This window comes from Heterodontus francisci, chromosome 16 (assembly GCF_036365525.1).
Source record: "Heterodontus francisci isolate sHetFra1 chromosome 16, sHetFra1.hap1, whole genome shotgun sequence".
Taxonomy (NCBI): domain Eukaryota; kingdom Metazoa; phylum Chordata; class Chondrichthyes; order Heterodontiformes; family Heterodontidae; genus Heterodontus; species Heterodontus francisci.
In genome coordinates, this window is record NC_090386.1 from 97,790,632 (window position 1) to 97,807,658 (window position 17,027).

Consider the following 17,027-nt stretch of genomic DNA (forward strand, 5'->3'; position numbering starts at 1 on the left):
CTGGCTTGTTAGGCTGCTTGAGAAGGCATTAGGAGTCAACTAGCTAGCATGCAACTGTGTAGGCTGGATTGGGTTGGCATAGCAGTTTCCCTCCGTCCTGAAGGACATTCATGAATGAGTTAGATATTCTTGCCTGGAAAAACACATGATCATACCAAGTGCCAGTTCAGTTACCAGTCTCATTGAATTCAGTTTTGCAACTTGCGGTGAGATTTGAACTCTCAACCTCTGGGTTGCTAGCCCAGTACAATACACAAGTGACCAAAATTACGCAGTGTACTTGAATATCTCCAGTGCGCACCCCTTAGTGGCTTGTTAGAGAGGGGCATTAGTGTGGATTTGGGCTGGTTTCCCACTTCTTGATCAGAATATGATTTTGGAGAAATAACCACGTTCTTGCCTATTTCCAATTCGGGTCAGTGTCAGCGTTTCACCCCCTACTTTGACTATTGTGTTGCCCATAGCAGTTATTCCTTTAGATTTGAGATTTCATAATGTTAATTATGATCTTTGTACTGAGATTGAGCCCTCTAAGAACTAATTTGAGACTGACCATAAATTATTTTTGCTTATTCCAGCCAGAAAGGAGGGCTAGAGGATGCATACAGCTCATCTGTTTGGTGCAATGTTTAATTTCCAGAGGCTAGACGACTCTTTGTCGAAGATATTAAACACCATGCTATTAAAAGATGAGTTTTGAAAACAAACTTTATGGTTCCAAAGACTCACATTCCTAAATATTGATTCCAAAAGCCCTGTTAAAATGTTTAGTAAATTGGCCTGAAATGTATTCAGTGGTTGCAACTTTTCTGCACTTACTTTTGACTCTGCAGCTGAGGGATCAGTGTCAGTGATCTTATTCCAGTTATACTGTACAACTCGAGTCTTTCACAATCAACACTAGTACACATGGTCAATTCTTGTGCTCATCCAAATGAAATTGAGAATTAGAAATTATTTCCTTTTTACTCACCCAGTGTTGGTATTGAACACTTGCAGATTCAAATGCAAAATGAAAGCACATCTTCTACTGTAATGTTTGAATCACACCCTCAACAGTCCCTCCCCAATAGTAGAAGTGTAATTGGTTTGCATACAACTGTCTGCAATGGTTGTTCTTGAGTGAGATTGCCATGTGTGGGTAGTTTTCATCTTTTCAGTTTTCTCCCTTGACCCTCCTGGAACCATTGCCTCCCTTGAATGTGATACCCTTGTGCCAGTCACCCTCTACTACTTCACTCAGGCCAGTCTGCATGTGTTGGAGTTTCCAGTGAATGGCGAAAGACTGTTGTAACACGCACATACTGTTCTCGCCCACTTCAGTGGCAGTCAGGGGTTGCTGGATAATTAAACAAGATCCCTCCTTAACCCAGGGCAGCTGAGACAATTTGTAGCAATGCCATCCTGGCTAAGATCAGCTAAGCGAGTGCAGTCCAATGATCGTCCTTGGCCAGGCTCAGCTAGTTAATGGATAAGCTTGCTGGGAATTTTGTATTTGGTTCCAATGTCCAAAGTAAGATTGACTAGACTCATGTCAGAGAAGTTCCTTTCAGCTCGCAAAGCAAGGAAAACAGAAAAGTTATGGCACAGAAAGAGGCCAGTCAGCCCATTGTGTCTGTGCCAGCTGAAAAAACCCAGCTGCCCATTCTAATCCCACCTTCCGGCATATAGTCCATAGCCTTGCAGGTTACAGCACTTCAGGTGTAGGTACCTTTTAAATGAATTGAGGGTTTCTGCCTCCACTACCGATCCGGGCAGCAAATTCCAGACACCCACCACCCTCTGGATGAAAACGTTTTTCCTCCTGTCTCCTCTAATCCATCTACCAATCACCTTAAATCTGTGTCTCCTGGTAATTGACACCTCCACTAGGGGAAACCAGTTCTTCCTGTCTACTCTATCTAGGCCCCTCAATTTTGTATTCCTCAATTAAGTCACTGCTCAGCTGCCTCTTTCGAAGGAAAACAACCCTAGCCTATCCAATCTTTCCTCAGCTGCAGCTTTCAAGCCCTGGCAATGTTCTTGTGTCTCTCCTCTGTACACTCTCCAGAGCAGTTATATGCTTCCTGTAATGTGGTGACCAGAACTGTATGCAGTACTCCAACTGGGGCCGAACCAGCCTTTTATACAGTTCCAGCATTATACCTCAGCCAATAAAGGAAAATAAAATATTCCATATGCCTTCTTCACCACTTTACCTGTCCTACTGCCTTCAGGGACCTGTGGACATGCACTCCAAGGTCTCTCACTTCCTCCACCCCTTTCAATATCTTCCTGTTTATTGTGTATTCCCTTGCTTTGTTTGCCCTCCCCAAATGCTTCTCCGGATTGAATTCCATTTGCCACTTTTCCACCCACTCAGCCAAACCATTGATATCATTCTGGAGTTTATAGCTATCCTCTTCACTATCAACTATGCTGCCAATTTTTGTGTCATCTGCAAATTTCCCAATCATGCTTCCCGCATTTAAGTCCAGATCATTAATATATACCACTAACAATTGTGGAGCCAACACTGAGCCCTGTGAAATGCCACTGGAACCTGCCTTCCATTTGCAAAAATATCCGTCACCACTACCCTTTGTTTCCTGTCACTGAGCCAATTTTGGATCCAACTTGCCACATTCCCCTGTAACCCATGGGCTTTTACTTTTCTGACCAGTCTGCCATGAGACCTTGAGACATTATCCTAGCAAGCCAATGTTGGTTTATTCTCCAGGTTAAGAGGTAACAAAATGTGCAACAGTAATGACGATAAGTAATGTTATTAACCAATGATCCATAACCTCCTTGTGCCACCTGCATTCACTCCACGCACATAATCTGACAGCACTAATCGCAGTTGAAATGCAACAATTATACGATATCAGTCAAAAGCAATGGTGAGATTTTGACCACTGAGTAGAACTACTGCAGTAACTTCTGTAACAGCTGAGTTGTTTTCCCTTCAATAGCAATACTCGGGTTTAACTTGTCAAAGTACCTGCTACATAAAAAGACACATCAACCCGCAGTGGACAATTGTGTAACCATGGTGTGTGCCCAGTCTTCTGAAAAGTGACTGGAGTTTCCTTAAAGTCGCTTCCGTTTGGAATCTGTAATAGTCCTACACAAAAAATAGACCAAATTCCATCTGTTGGTGATAAGTGAATTAAAGAACGCTTGCAGAGTGACGAAACACCATTGTTTCCATCCCCACCACCTAATCCGTATAAGTGCCCGACGAAAGATTTCTTGCATGTTTGCTGGTGTGGTGTCCTCTTCCCATTGCGGAAGGTTTGCACTATCGGCAGCGTAGAAGATGACACGTGAATTTTATATCGTGGAGGCAATCTGCTTGAAACTTAAGTGCAAAAAAAGCAAATGTTGGAAATTTGAAATATAAGCAGCAATGCCTGGATATACACAACAGGTCAGTCAGCATCTGTAAAGAAAAATTACATTGCAGGCGTGAGCTTCTTCATCAGAACGGAAGACTTGAAGAGGAACCGTTATCTCAGTAAGGCTGGAAACAAATAGGAAAGGGTCTGAGGGCGGAACGAGAAAATCAACAGTTGCACCACACGCAGAGATAACCTACAAACCGCTCAACAGAAAACTGCTAGCGGCTATACAAGATCATCGGGTAATTGAGAAACACAGTGACAATGTGCAAATAGTGAAGGTTGAGAAGCAGGAGCGACGCTTTACAAGTAGCAAAAAAAGGAACATTTATATCTAGTTTAGTATTTTTTTTAAACTCGTGAATTTAATTTAATCTGATTCCATTTCCCTCGCTTTGGCCATTTCGAAAACATAAATATTCGCAGTTTGCCTTTGAATGTAGTCTGAGGCTGTCGCAGGTTTAACATCACCAACCATCCATTGTAACTTTGCTTATAGTTGAACATTTATCGGTTGCTCTGTACACCAACACCAGACTTCAAAGTGATTCTTTTCCATTCTCAGAGCAGCCATTTCCTGCTTCAGAGAGACCAATGACAGCCACGAGATGCTGCAATGTTACATACTATTGGCTAAATTACAGGAGAGGCTAACATTTTCCTAATTACCACTCTCCTCCCACCTCTCCCGACTCCCTGTCCACGCCAGATTGCGGGGAACATCACAGCCAGCGCAGCCACTTCCAGCAGGGATAACGATTGGAAGTAGGATCCCTAACACTGAGCTAATGAGAGAGATCAGCTAACTCGATACATACCAAAGATCGACCTTGCCCGACTGCAATACTTCCCCGGGTATGTGCCAATAAATTGTACAGCCAGTAGAGAAGTAATAGACCTAAAAACGAACACGCTCACTTAAATAGTAATTTAGTAATAGTAGTTAATAGTATTCCTGCAGTTTTAAAAGGGGAATAAGCATGGATTTCTGCCGTGCTGCTGCATCTCGGCCAGCAGTGCAAGAAGGGTCACAGCTTGATGGTTTTTTTAACGATTGGCAATGAGCGCATTTGGTTTGAAAGCAGAGTTTCCTTCTGTGGTTGAAATGATGCCCAGTTCATTAGTTTTATCACATGGTTGGGAATCCTAATAAATACAAGTGGTTTACACGAGATAGTAAACAATTTGGAAAGTCTACTATAGTTGATTTACTTCATAGCAAAGATGATGACCCTTGTCATTTGAAAATTTCAGTATATAGGATTAAAGATTAAAGGCAGATACAAAATTGGCCAAGGGACAGAAAGAGAGGGGTTGGTTTTTGACTGGAGGGAATTATACAGTGGTGATGCCCAGGGGTCAGTGTTGGGGCCATTGCTCTTTTTGAAATAAATGACTTGGACTTTGACTAACATAATTCAACTTGGATAATTTCAAAATTTGCAGATGACAAAACTCAGAAAAGTGGTAAACAGCGAGGATGATCATAACAGACTGCAGAAGAACCTAGACAACATACGTGAAATGGACAGGCATGTGGCAGATGAAATTTAACGCAGAGAAGTGTGAAGTTGTACATCTGGGAGGGAAAAAGACTGGAAAATGTAAACTGGATGGTACAGTTTTACAGGGAGTGCAGGAACAGAGATCTGGGGGTTTATATACAGAAACCTATGAAGGTGGCAGGACAAGTTTTTTCTGGTTAAAAAAAAATTAGTGCGTGGCTGTGCGTGCGCAATATTTAACCTGGAACAAGGTATGCACGGTACCCTCCAGGCTGCTGTGTGGCAGTGGACATGTACAACTTGAGGGAACATTGGTGATCAGCCTGTTGAAAACATGTACAGTGTCCTTGGCTTTTATAAACAGAGATGTAGAGTACAAAAACAAGTAAACTAGACTCCACCTTTGTAAAGCACTGGTTAGGCCCCAGCTGGATAAATACCTCCAATTCTGGGCAGCACACTTCAGGAGGGATGCCAGGCCTTGGAGAGGGCACAAGAGATTTACTAGAATGGTACCAGGGATGAGGGACTTCAGTTATGTGGAGCGACTGCAAAAGCTGGGATTGTTCTCCTTAGAGCAGAGAAGGTTAAGGGGAGATTTAATAGAGGGGTTCAAGAATATTTAGGGTTTTGATAGTGTACATAAAGAGAAACTGTTTCCAGTGGCAGAAGGATCAGTAACCAGTGGTTGTAAACAGAGTCCATTATAGTGTAAAAGTTGGGAATTTGGTACTGCCATTTGTCTGCAATATTCAATCTACCTGTAACAAACTATATTAAGAAATTGAGACTAAAAACTATATGCTAAGTTGAATAAATACATAGACTAATTAAATAAATAGTTATATTGGGATGGCAGTGCAGGTGATGTGCTGCAATTGCAGTACATGGGAGTTTATGCAAAGCATTGCGATCCTGGACAACCACCTCTGCAGTAAGTGATTGCATTTCAAAGAACTTCAGCTGAGAGCTATTGAGCTGGAGTCTGAGGTGCAGAGATTGTGGGGCATCAGGGAGGGGGAAGAGTTAGCTTGAGATTTTTGATCCAGGAGCCAGTCACACTGATCGGGTTAGGATGTGGTACAGGTCTAGTTAGTGATCATGGACAGGGAGGTGTGACTGAGGCAGACAGGTAAGGGGACCCCAGGTACAGTGCTGGAGCCTCAATCATTTTGCTCTTATCCATCATGTACAGGTTCTTGTTGTCTCTGTGGATGAGCAAATTGATCATGGTATCATGATACAGGAGGCCTTTCAAATGGGGGGAGTGAAAAGGATTGTGTTAGCAATAGGGGATGGTAGTGTCAAGGGGGACAGATATTGTTCTCTGCACCTGTGACCAGAAGTTCCAAAGCTTGTGTTGCCTGCCCAGTGACTGGGTTAAAGACATTTCCTCGCAGTTGGAGGAAAACTTAAAATGGGAGGGTGAGTATCCAGTTGTCATGGTCCATGTAGGAACCAACGACGTAAATAGAACAAAGGATGAAGTTCTACTGAAGGAGTTTGAAGAGCCAGGGTTGAAATTAATAAGCAGAACCTCAGATAATCTTTGGATCACTACCTGAGCCATGTGCAAATTGACATAGGGTCAGACAGATCAGAAAGTTGATTGTGTGGCTCAGCGGTGTGGGGAGACCTGGTTTCAATTTGAGGCACTGGCACCAGTGTTGGATAAAGCAGGAGCTGTTCCGTTGGGATGGACTCAACTTAAACTGGGTTGCCTAAACCAGTGTCTTGGTGTATCGGATAACTGGAGATTTAAACTAAAAAGTTGGGGGGAGGGTGGTGGGGGAGGTCAAGTGACAGGAAATTTATAAATCTAAAGGAAAATGCCAGACGTCAAAGCCCTGCAGAGCACTGTAGCAATTGGGTAAAGGTAAGCAGAGTGTGACAGAAAGGAACAAAGTTTAACGGTGATGTATCAGTGAATAAGGTCAAATCAGGGAAAGATGGTTAAAAAAGTTAACATTAAAGGCATTTTATCTGAATGCACAATGCATTTGTAAAAGATAGACAAATTAATGGCATCAAGATAAATGGGTTTGATCTAATAGCCATTAAAGGTGTGGTTGCATGGTGACGGAGGTTGGGAGTTAAATATTCCAGGGTACTTGACATTTTGAAAAGACAGGCAAAATGCAAAAGAAGGTAGCCCTGATAATAAAGGATGGCATAAGGATACTAGCATGGAAGGATCTTGGCTCGGAAGAGCAGGAAGTAGAATCATTATGGGTGGAGCTCAGCAATAGCAAGGGTCTGAGAACTCTGGTGAGAGTAGTTTATAGGTTTCCCCAACAATTGCTATAACGTTGGACAGAGTATTAATTAAGAAATAATAGGAGCTTGTAACAAAGGCAATGCAGTAATCATGAGGCATTATTCTTAGAGACTGGACAAATCAAATTGAAAGTAGTTTGGGGGATGAATTCATCAAATACATTTGAGATAGTTTCCTGGAACAATATGTTATGGAACCAGGCAGGAAAGAGGCTATTTTGCATCTTGTTCTGTGTAATGAGACAGGGTTTTGTGTAATGAGACAATTAATTAGTATGATAGGACCTCACCTTGAGTTTGAAAATGATATACATAAGTCAGAAACTGGAGATTTGAATTAATAAATAAAGCCAAATATGTGACAGAGGGGTGAGTTGGCTAAGGTAGGTTGGGAAATTAGATTAAAAGGTATGATGGTAACACCAACTTGTATTGCACCTTTTAATGTAATAAGACTTCCCAAAGCACATCACAGGAGCATTATTAAACAAAATATGACACTGAGCCAAGACGGAGGATTAGCAATGACTAACGGTAAAGAAATGATTCATAATTCTCATTGAATACATATTACATTGAGAAATAAACTTCTTCATGGGAAAAGGGAACCACTTGTAGCTAACAAGAGGTTAAGGATAATATTCGATTAACAGACTTATTGCCAAGGAGAGCAGTTTATACAGTTTATAGATACTAGCAAAGGATGACCAAAAATTGAAAGAAGAAAATAGAATGAGAAACTAGTCAGAAATATAAAAAGATTGAGAGCTTCTACAAGTGTGTTTTTTTAAACAAAAAACAATAGCAAAAGTAAACATGGGTTCCTTAGAGACTGAGACAGAGGAATTATAATATGGAAGAAGGAAATGGCAGAGACATTGAATATTTTGTCTGCCTTCACAGTAGAAGACAAACATAACAGAAGTAATGGGGAACCCAGAATCAAGTGAGAGGAGAGTAACTGATATTAGTAAAGCAGAAGGATAAAAGTAATGGGGTTGAAAGCTGAAAAATCCCTTGGACCTGATGGCCAACATCCTAGGGTTCTGAAAGAGGTGGCTACAGATCTTCCAAAATTCACTACTTTCTGGAACAGTTCTAGTGGATTGGAAGATAGCAAATGTAATCACGCTATTCAAGAAAGGATGGAGAGCAAAAACAGAAAACTGCAGGCCAGTTAGCCTGACATCAGCTGTCAGGAAAATGCTGGAATTCATTATTAAGGAAGTGTTAACAGGGCAGTTAATAAATCCTAAATGATTAGGCAGAATCAATGTGGCTTTATGAAGAGAAATCGTGTTTGACATATGTTGGTTTTTTTGAGGCATTACCAGCAAGGTAAGTAAAGGGGAGCCAGTGAATGTTGTATATTTGGATTTTCAAAAGACATTCGATAAGGTGCAGCACGAAAGGTTGTTGCATGAAATAAGAGTCATGGGTTGGGGTAATAGCATGGATAGAAGATTGGTTAAAGGGCAGAAGCAGAGGATAGGAATAAATGGGACATTTTCAAGTTGACAGGCTCTTACTCTTGGGTGCTGCAAGCATCAGTACTGGAGCTTTAGCTATTTAGTCAATATCAATGACTTGTATACATTACACTTGGTACTTTAAGTTTGCTGACAACACTTTTTCATCTAGCTTTGTAAGCTGTGAGGAGGACATAAGAGTCTGCAAAGGCATATAGATAAATTAACTGACTGGCAAGAAGGTGGCAGATGGAGTATAATGTGAAGTTATTCACTTTGGTAGGAAGAGTAGAAAAAATATTTTTTAAATAGTGAGAAACTATTAAATGTGGGGGTTAGGAGAGATTTGGATGTTCTTGTATAAGCAACACAAATATAACATGCAGCAATTAATTAGGAAAGCAAATGGTGTATCAACCTTTATTGCAAAGGGGATGGAGTACAAGAGTAAGTGAATCTTGCTGCAATTGTACAGACCACACCTGGAGTACTGGGTACAAATTTGGTCTCCTTACCTAAGGAAGTAAGGAAGGATATACTTGTACCCCTCCAAGACAACAAAGGTTCACTAGACTGATTCCTGGGCTGAGAGGGTTGTCCTATGAGGAGAGATTGAGTAGAATGGGCCAATACTCTCTGGCGTTCAGAAGAAGGAGAGGTGATCTCATTGAAATGTATAAGATTCTTCGAGGGCGTTTAGATGCTGAGAGGCAGTTTCCCCTGGCTAGAGAGTATAGAACTAGGGGGCACAGTCTCAGGATAAAGGGATGGCCGTTTTGGACTGAGATGAGGAGAAAGTCTTCACTCAGAGGGTTGTGAATCTTTGGAATTCTCTACCCCATGCTCAGTTGTTGAGTATATTCAAAGCTGAGATGGCTAGACTTTCAGACTCTAAGGTAATCCAGGGATATGGGGATCAGGTGGGAAAGTTGAGTTGAGGTCATGGATCAGCCATGGTCTTACTAAAGGTTGGGGGGACTGTCTGGCGTAGTCCTGCTCCTATTTCTTATGTTCCTATTTAAGGTAATTGGCAAAAATGCCAGAGGGGAGATGAGGTTTTTTATGCAGCAAGTTATGATCTGGAATGCGCTATCTGAAAGGATGGTGGAAGCAGATTCAGTCGTAACTTTCAAAGGGGAGTTGGATAAATACTTGAAGGGGAAAAAATTGTAGGGCTATGGGGAAAGAGTAGAGGAGTCAAACTAATTGGATAGCTCTTTCAAAGAGCTGACACAGACGTAATGGTCTGAATAAGTTTTTTGCTGTAAGATTCTATGACTGTGCTGTATCCTTTCATTTACTGCTGATTTGAATCCATGATATTTAATGGTAATGTCTGCCCTGGTGATTAATTTGTCACCTTTTGTATATCAAAGATTTGTTTCGACATAGAATCCCTTTTGAATACCTTTTTAAAAAGGCATTTCCAGAAACCGTCTGCTTCTCAACAAAATGTGCTTATCTTGCCTTGTCCACGGAACTGAGACTTGAACTTTGTTACATGAAATAAGCCTAGACATAAGATTTATTAGTACCAACATTGAATAGCAAAAGCACAGTTGAAGCAATCCATTTTGATGCACAATATGCTTGTGACTGAGATGAGGAGAAATTTCTTCACCCAGAGAGTGGTGAGCCTGTGGAATTCACTACCACAGAAAGCAGTTGAGGCCAAAACATTGTATGTTTTCAAGAAGGTGTTAGATACTCTTGGGTATGGGGAGAAAGTGGGAACAGGTTACTGAGTTGGATGATCAGCCATGATCATAATGAATGGCGGAGTAGGCTTGAAGGGCCGAATGGCCTACTCCTGCACCTGTTTTCTATGTTTCTATGTGACACTCTTAATTAAAACCACATCCCCATTTATTGCCATGCTAGATCCGTACTTGGGTTGTATAGCCCAAAACACACTCCTTATACAACCTAAATTTGAAAGAAATATGTGCAACGTAAGGGTACTGTTGCTGCTGCTGAACTTGTAGGATGAAGCAGTTTGGCATTGTACTATTGATTTAATTATATCGTGCCAATGTCTCCACTTTTCTCTCTCTCCTTCCTTTTATTATTTTTTTATTTGGAGATACAGCACTGAAACAGGCCCTTTGGCCCACCGAGTCTGTGCCGACCATCAGCCACCCATTTTATACTAATCCTATATTAATCCCATATTCCCTACCACATCCCCACAATTCTCCTACCACCTACCTACGCTCGGGGCAATTTACAATGGCCAATTTACCTATCAACCTTCTTTAAGATTCTGCTTAAAACCTGCCTCTTTCATCTGCCCTAATGTGGCTCTGTTAAATGTTTGATAATACTCCTGTGAAACGCCTTGAGATTTCTTTACTACATTAAAGATGCTAAATAAATGCAAATTAGAGAATATTTCACACTCAATGAGACTCTCATTGAATTCCTAGTGACTGTGTTGTCTAAATCAGCTGCTAGGTTCTTCCAAAAACTGACTGAAGCTTCAGTAGTCAACCATGCCACCAGAAATCAACCAGGCTGTGCAATCTATCATCCAAGTTTGGCCACCCCAGTTAACGATTGGCTTTCACAAAGTCAGTGCAGTGGAGATCATAAAATCGAATTTAAAAAAAAATGTTTAGACACTTTTTTTTATTATTTATTTAGAGTTACAGCACTGAAACAGGCCCTTCGGCCCACCAACAACCACCCATTTAGACTAACCCTACTGTAATCCCATATTCCCTACCACCTACCTACACTAGGGACAATTTACAATGGCCAATTTACCTATCAACCTGCAAGTCTTTTGGCTGTGGGAGGAAACCAGAGCACCCGGCGAAAACCCACGCGGTCACAGGGAGAACTTGCAAACTCCGCACAGGCAGTACCCAGAACTGAACCCGGGTCCCTGGAGCTGTGAGGCTGTGGTGCTAACCACTGCGCCATGTTGCTGTAAGATGCCTAGTGCTGAGTGTTTTCTCAAGAAATTCTGCTTTTTAAAGCTGCAAGGTATTAAGCCTGCGGCTCTGATGTTTGAGTGAGTTGATAATTCCTGAACAACTTGTATGATCTCCCACTTACGAATCCCTTGTTGAAGTAGTATAGAGTAAGGAACCATTCCTTGCACTAGACCATATACAAACTGTAGTGTCCCGGACTTGATTTCCTGAGCAGAGCTGTAACTATTTATAGTGACCTGCCAGAACCAAATTAGGACAAGATATTGCATATTAATTGCCTGCTTAGCAGTTCATTTTTTTTAAATGGTCTTTGGTACCAAGTTCATTAGCTAAACCTTGGTAAAAATGGCAGGATGCATTGTTACAGGGAAGGAACTTGAGAGAAACATAGAAGTATAGAAAATAGGAGGAGTAGGCCATTCAGCCCTTTGGGCCTGCTCTGCCATTCAAAAAAGATGATGGCTGATTGTCTAATTCAGTACCCTGTTGCTTGATCCCTTGGGCATTAAGAAATGTATCCATCTCCTTCTTGAATATATTTAATGACTTGGCCTCCACTGCCTTCTGCGGTAGAGAATTCCACAGGTTCACCACCCTCTGAGTGAAGAAATTTCTCCTCATCTTGGTTCTAAATGGCATACCCTGTATCCTGAGACTGTGACCCCTGGTTCTGGACTCTCCAGCCATTGGGAACATCCTCCCTGCATCTAACCTGTCTAGTCCTGTTAGAATTTTATAGGTTTCTATGAGATCCCCTCTCATTCTTCTGAACTCTAGTGAATATAAGCCTAGTCGACCCAATCTCTCCTCATATGTCAATCCTGCCATCCCAAGAATCAGCCTAGTAAATCTTTGCACTCCCTCCATGGTAAGAACATCCTTCCTCAGATAAGGAGACCTAAACTGCACACAATACTCCAGATGTCACACCAAGGCCCTGTATAACTGCAGTAAGACATCCTTGCTCCTGTACTCAAAAATCCTCTTGCAATGAAGGCTAACATACCATTCGCCTTCCTAACTGCTTGCTGCATCTGAATGCTTGCTTTCAGCGACTGGTGTACAAGGACGCCCAGGTCTCGTTGCACCTCCCCTTTCCCAATCTGATTCAGATAATCCGCCTTTCTGTTTTTACAACCAAAGTGGATAACCTCACATTTATCCACATTATACTGCATCTGCCCTGCGTTTGCCCACTCACCCAACTAGTCCTAATCACATTGGAGCCTCTTTGCGTCCTCCTCACAGCTCACATTCCTCCCCAGCTTTGTGTCGACTGCAAACTTGGAAATGTTACATTTAATTCCCTCACCCAAGTCATCAATATATATTGTGAATAGCTGGGGCCCAAGCACTGATCCTGCGGTACCCCACTAATCACTGCCTGCCACCCGGAAAAAGACCCGTTTATTCTTGCTTTGTTTCCTGTCTGTCAACCAATTCTCAATCCATGCCAGTGTATTACCCCCAGTCCCATGTGCTTTAATTTTGCACACTAACCTCTTATGTGGGACCTTATCAAAAGCCTTCTGAAAATCCAAATACACCACATCCACTGGTTCTCCCTTTATCTATTCTACTAGTTACATCCTCAAACTCCAGATTTGTTAAGCATGATTTCCCTTTCGTGAACCCATGCTGATTTTGTCCAATCCCATTTATGCTTTCCAGGTGTTCTGCTATCATTTCCTTTATAATAGACTCGAGCATTTTCCCTACTACTGATGTACGGTTGAAGAGAAATTTGAAAGCAATTAATTAAATCAAAGTTAATGATTGGAATACAGTATCTGAGAATTGTAAATATTGGCACTTGTGAACCGTGCAGTAACTTGTCACCTCATTAAGAACAATTAAGTGTGGTTAGGAACTGATAGATGGTTTAATTTGAAAATATTTGTTAGACTTAGTTCATCGAGAAGATTGACATATAACTCAAATACCCACCTTCTTGAGGGTACTTTGCAGAGGTGAAAAATCAGCTTGACTTGCTTTTGATTTAAAAGCACATCTCTGGGCACCAAAGGAACTTTCAAACAAGGTTAACGCATTTTTAGAACCTTTTATTTAAAGATGAGCTGTCAGTTTTTACTTCCTTACCTGCTGGTAATCTGCCTGAATTCATTTTACCTAACATTTCTTAGTTTGCACTCTAATTTGGATTGGCAATGTACATTTCTATTCTTGGTTTTTATTTGCTTTTAAAATAATTTGTGACTACTTTTTCTCTTTCCTCTACCCCTTTGGACTGCGAAGAGGAGTACATCATCTTGTGATACTGTGAATGTATGCACAATGTCTGCAGAAAGTGTAAGCAGCTAGAGGAATTCCAGATCAGGATTATTGATCTGGAAGCTGAACTGCAAACACTGCGCAACATAAGGGAGGGGGAGAAATAACTGGACACTTTATTCTGGAGGACGTTCACACCTCTTAGAACAGGGTTATCTGTTTTGGTCAGCAGTGAGGAACAGGAGGATGTGACCGTGAGCTAAGGGCCCAGGCAACTGAAAATCAGGGCAAGAGGCCAGAATTGGAGGAATGCAGAATTCTCAGAGGGTTGTGGGGCTGAAGGAGGTTACAGAGATGGGGAGTGGGAAGGCCATGGATGGAGGAATTTGAAAACGAGGATGAGAATTTTAAAATTTTAAAAGCATTGATGGACTGGGAGCCATGGAGCACAATGGGACTTGGTGTGAGTTAGGATATGGGCAGCAGAGTTTTTGATGAGCTATAATTTATGAAAGGTGGGAGACCAGCCAGGAGAGCATTGGAATAGTCAAGTCTAGAGGTAACAAAGACATGGATGAGGGTTTCAGCAGCAAATGAGCTGAGGCAGGTTGATGGGGGAAGATTGGAGGTTGAAGTCGGGAATCTTGGTGATGGAGAGGATATTAAATTGAAGCTCAGCTCAGGATGAAATAGGAAGTCAAAATTGCAAATGGTCTGATTCAGCTTCAGACGGTGATCGGGGAATTAGATGGGCCAGTGACTAGGAAATGGAGATTGTGGCGGGGTCTGAAGACAATGGCATCAGTCTTCCCAATATAAAATGCAACCTAAGGGATTTTCCCTGAATTGACTAATCTTTAAATTTTATGGTACAGTATTACATAAGACCATTCATTCTGATATTAAGCTCCCTTGCAGTTAGCTGCAGAAGTGTCGAACCACCTGATATTTAACAGACCTCTAAAATTACAAATCACAACATAGAAACGTAGAGAATAGGAGCAGGAGTAGGCCATTTGGCCCTTCGAGCCTGCTGTGCCAATCATTATGATCATGGCTGATCATCCAACTCAGTAACCTGTTCCCGCTTTCACCCCCTTTGATCCCTTTAGACCCAAGAGCTATATCTAACTCCTTCTTGAAAACATACAATGTTTTCGCCTCAACTGCTTTCTGTGGTAGCGAATTTCACAGGCTCACCACTCTCTGGGTGAAGAAATTTCTCCTCATCTCAGTCCTGAATGGTTTACCCCGTATCCTTAGACTATGACCCCTGGTTCTGGACTTCCCCACCATCGGGAACATTCTTCCTGCATCTTCCCTGTCAAGTCCTGTTAGAATTTTATAGGTTTCTATGAGAACCCCCCTCACTCTTCTGAACTCCAGCAAATATAATCCTAACTGACTCAATCTCACCTCATATGTCAGTCCTGCCATCCCAGGAATCAGTCTGGTAAACCTTCGCTGCACTCCCTCTATTGCAAGAACATCCTTCCTCCGATAAGGAGACCAAAACTGCACACAATATTCCAGGTGTGGCCACACCAAGGCCCTGTATAATTGCAGCAAGACATCCCTGCTCCTGTACTTGAATCCTCTCTCTATGAAGGCCAACATACCATTTACCTTTTTTACTGTCTGTTGCACCTGCATGCTTAACTTCAGCGACTGATGTACGAGAAAACCCAGGTCTTGCTGTATATTCCCCTATGCCAGTTTATAGCTGTTCAGATAATCTCCCTTCCTGTTTTTGCTACCAAAGTGGATAACCTCACATTTATCCACATTGTACTGCATCTGCCATGCATTAGCCCACTCACTCAACTTGTCCAAATCACCCTGAAGCCCCTCTGCATCCTCCTCACAACACACCTTCCTGCCCAGTTTTGTGTCATCTGCAAATTTGGAGATATTACATTTAGTTCCCTCATCTAAATCATTAATATATATTGTGAATAGCTGGGGTCCTAGCACCGATCCCTGCAGTACCCCACTAGTCTCTGCCTGCCATTCAGAAAAAGACTCATTTATCCCTACTCTTTGTTTCCTGTCTGCCAACCAATTTTCTATCCATCGCAATACACTACCCCCAATCCCATGTGCTTTAATTTTACATGCTAATCTCTTATGTGGGACTTTGTCGAAAGCCTTCTGCAAGTCCAAATAAACCACATCCACTGGCTCCCCCACATCAACTCTACTGGTTACATCCTCGAAGAATTCTATTAAATTTGTAAAGCATGATTTCACTTACGTAAATCCATGCTGACTCTGCCCGATTCTACCACTGTTCTCTAAGTGCTCTGCTATAAAATATCAACATATTTGATATATTTTATTCTGCTTATTCACTAGTCTTTAGCCTTCATGGTTGAAGGGGAAGGAAGTTGGCCTGCTAGGAAATGTATAAGAGGTCATGTTGAGACTCATGAAGGACACAATAGTTGTGAATCCCATTCCTACCGTGCATTACCACGCATTGCTACCATTTTGACTCCTAATCTAAGATTCTTTTAGTTAACAATCCAGAGATTAACTAGTTTTGTTAAATTTTAAGTATGTGATACTGAGATTAGATAAACCAGAATTGATGTGCACAAGCACACAAACAACTTAAAATGGAGGGTTAAACTGATGTGTAGTCCTATATATGGTTAATTTATTGTACACTGTATCCTTCATATAAATGCTCACTTCCCTGTAATGTTATCACTTTAAAAATCAGTACCACTCAGTCTATCCATACTACAATCCTCAGTTTAATCTTGCTCTCTCCAACCAATCTTTCAACCAAATTCAAATAGCTAAAGTCCAACTGGGTTGATCTTGATTTTTTTTTTAATTTCAAAGTCGGTTTGCCTGAAATAGTCAAACTGACTTGAGTACCTAGGTCATGTAACACCGAGCTTAAATGCCATGATGTAATCACTTGGATGTTAACAGGGCTGAAATCCATCTGGCATCCCAACCTTTTCAGGTTAAGCGGAATAGGTTCCAAGTGCAATTTTAACACTCAAGCTCGATTTTTAATTCTTCTGTGATTTCTTAAATGAATTTTCAGATCTTGTTTGAACGCCTGTGAAACAAAAAATGATTTCTTTCGGGAGGTTGGAGGATTCTTGGAAATGTCAAATCTCCCTGGGCCCAGATGAGTACTGATGACCAGGACTCCTTAGTCGACCACCACTCAATAATCTGAAGCTGCTTATAATGGTGGCTTGT

General features: G+C 41.6%; 1 protein-coding gene across 5 annotated transcripts in view; it reads left to right on the forward strand.

The window, feature by feature from the left end:
- Window positions 1–17,027, forward strand: part of LOC137378399 (copine-1-like) — a 106,880-nt gene that overhangs the window by 26,763 nt on the left and 63,090 nt on the right. The gene's annotated exons all lie outside the window — the stretch shown is intronic.